Source organism: Alligator sinensis, unplaced genomic scaffold (assembly GCF_000455745.1).
Source record: "Alligator sinensis unplaced genomic scaffold, ASM45574v1 scaffold482_1, whole genome shotgun sequence".
NCBI lineage: Eukaryota > Metazoa > Chordata > Crocodylia > Alligatoridae > Alligator > Alligator sinensis.
In genome coordinates this window covers 272,365-275,850 of record NW_005842084.1, presented here as the reverse complement: position 1 = coordinate 275,850, position 3,486 = coordinate 272,365, and positions in this window count along the sequence as shown.

Here is a 3,486-nt window from a genome sequence, read left to right as displayed (position 1 = left end):
TGCATCCCTGATTGCACAGCACAGACCTGGGTGGGGAATCAGCTTCTCCTGGGATGATTCAGGCTCTCCTCTGTCTTGAAGTCTGCTCCCCAACAAGCCTCTGCTCCATTCCCTTTGCCTGAGAGGGAAGGAGGGGTTGAGTCTCTGCCCCTCTCTCCAGGCTGGTGTAGTTCTCCTGCAGCTTCTCTCCCGCTGCATTTCCGTCTCTCAGCTTTAATGTCTCCATAGTAGCCAGTCAGAGCTAGGGGTTTGCAATGGGGGCTCTGGTTACAGTTCAAATCGTCCAGTAAAAAGCATGCATTGTGCACAGCATACCCTCTGTTTGGAAAAGCTATTGCACCCTTTGTAAACTTTTTGCCTCCTTTCTTGCAAAGTTCTTAGGCACAACTCACCCACTCAACTTGCAGCCATGCAAGACTTTGCAGCTGTTACACAACTAAAGATACAATTGTCTAACTAGTTGGCTTACAAAGGTGAAAATCAACGGGAGCGAGATAGCTAATCTTAGACATTTTTTTAATTCCCACTATGGGTGTACCTGTATCAATTGGTAACAAAAATAGCTTAAAAATGTTACAAAGAAGTGCTGCAGATCTGGTCCCTAGGAATCTAAGATTCATTGAAAGACAAAAGGCCTTATGGTCCCATGTCACTTCTGACCTAATGTGTTACCCTTAATCAGCATGCATGTGTGCATTGGGTTGTAAATCAGGAACTTTTAGAGAATTGTCTTCTGGTGAGGGTGAGCTGCATTTTCTCCAGTGAGAAAGGATGAATTTTCTACAAAATAACAGATTCTGAAGCAGAGCTGCAGTTAGCATAAATATTCCTGAAGGATGTGACCATCTCTCCTTAAAAAGGTGTCTCATTTTCTGTCCAGAGTGGATCATATAAGCTATTGCAAATCCACTGGGAGGAAAGGTCAGATAATAAAGGAATAAAAGCAAGGATAAACTTGTATCATTGTAAAAGGAAGATGTTACATAAATTACTTCAGCCCCAGGGCAGTGGCTTGCTTACACTATAGCAATCGTTACTGTCTCAAATCATTTTAGCTAGTGCCATACCATGTGTTAAAAATATGAGATTTATAAAGTTCTATATATTAACCCTTGGAATGCTAAGTATATTTTTCATGACAGGGTCAACTGTGCGTTTTACAGTAGATGTGTAACTGCAGTACTCCTAAGAACACAATGGTAGCAAGGGGACCCTGAATTGGCTTCAGGAGAAAAGAAGTTGCTACAGCCTTTTTTCTCCTCTTTTGTCCAGTAAACTCTGCAGCATATTAAAGATTTCCCCCCCCAAACACGCACCCCCCCCCCAACCCACAGCTCTACCTATTTGCTTTCTGTTTATTCCTTAAGGCAAGGAGTTTGGATATAGCACCTGTACTCTCCTCAGCACCAAGAGCTAAAAGCCAGGTAGGGTATTGCTCAGTTGCTGGGGTATCCTTGCTTCACCAAATTCACTGTAGTTACACAACTATGTATGCACTACTTGGGCACTTGAAGGATAAATAGGATCTGGTCCCTTTGTGTCTAATATATTTATTCAATAAGTTTAACAGCTTTTAAAAATAAAGACCCACAAAATTCCACCATCTGAATTGTATATATTCCTTTTTAGTTGCTGTGTAAAAGTATCTGCTCATGTTGTATTACTCCTTAGTCTATGTGAAACAAATTCATTGACTTCAAATATCAAGTTGCATTTATAAAGTTATAGGAATACATTCATATACAAATTTTCTTATTCAAACAAATAGGGCATACTAATATTTAATACACTGTATACATCTTGCATTCTTTGTAGAACTCATCCATTACGGTAGATGCATGTACTCACAGGAAAGTGTTTATTTTTTCCTGAAATGTAGATATTTATGTTGCATAATTATTGTCATAAGAATAATACACATAAAAGGAATAATTTATTAGATTGTTAGGTTTAGAAATTAGTTTGTCATACACAGAAGAAAAGAGAATCCAAGTAGCTTTACACACTTTCTGGTTTTGAACCCTAAATGGTCAAAATATATTCACTCACTGAAAGAAAATCTGAAGAATTCTGTCCTGAAGCAATTGTAGATCATGCAATAAATAATATATGTGGCATATTGTTTCTTGTTTTTATTAAATATTTTCATTTTGTTGTTGTTCAATATGTCTGTATTCATTATGAAAATCTTAGTTAAATGTGGTTACACTTGGCACTTCAAGACTTTCCTGTTAGGTCAAAAAATAAAAGACTGTTTTCTCTTGGAAATATATTATTTGAAACAGCCGATTTTACATGTAATGTTAGCTGATGGGAAGAATAATCTGGAAAGTAATAATAATATGAGCAGATTTTCATTTTTCCAACATTTGCAAAGTGGCAGCTTAGTCCTGGATGATATGTGACTAAGGTATATTCTTGGGATATTTACAGTACTAGAACACAATAAAAAAATGGCTATAAAAATATTTCAAAGATAGCTCACAAAATCTGTTACCTGCAAATGAACACATTTCATACTATGTCTATCTGATATCTACTAGGGGTGTGCAAAACGGGCACACCCCTAGATTCGGATTCAGATTCGGCCCAAATTGAGGACAGTGATGCAATTTGTTGATTCAGATAACTGTCATGATTCAATTCAGCTGAATCTGAATCTAAAGACTCGATGCTGATTTGGAGAGTCAGTGATTTGGCCATACATACAACTTCAAATATTTTTTCTACATACCTCAAGGTACCAGGTATGCTCATGAATGTTGCAATGGTGGGGCAAATGAAGCACCCCCTGGCTTGGTGGTTGGCTGCGAGGGGTCCCTGGGTGCCCCCCCAGACTCAGGAGGCACCAGTCGCTGGGCCGGAGGGAGGGGCAGGGGGGCCCCCAGGCATGCTCCCTTGTGGACCCAGAAGTGGACTGGAAGTGCTTCTGGTCTACTTTCAGGTCTGCTGCTGAGCACTCTGTCCCATCCCATCCTCCCCTATGCTCCTGTGGAATGTTCCATCTGCCCCACCATCTCAGCATTCTGGTACCTTGAGGTATGTAGAAAAAACATTTAAAGCTGTGTGTATGTCCAAATCATCAAATCATCAAAGCTCCTCCAACCCACAGACCACTATCCCATGCTCCTTATTCATGTGGGCATCAATGACATGGCTCGGAGCGCTCCCAGCCAGGTCATGAGGCGCTACAGGGATTTGGGAGTGGGGCTAAAGGGTCTGGGGGCACAGGTGGTGTTCTCATCGATCCTCCCAGTCTCAGGCTATGGGCTGAGGAGGGAGAGGAGGATCCACGTGGTCAACCAAAGACTGCAGCGCTGGTGTCTTTGGGAAGGCTTTGGCTTCCATGACCACAGCCCGCTGTTTGGTGAGAGAAGCAGCGAGCTGCTGGGAAGAGTTGGCCTCCACCTCTCTCCCCTAGGGAGGAGGCTCTTCTCAGTCAGACTGGCTGACCTGCTCCACCGGGCTTTAAACTAAGCCCGTTGG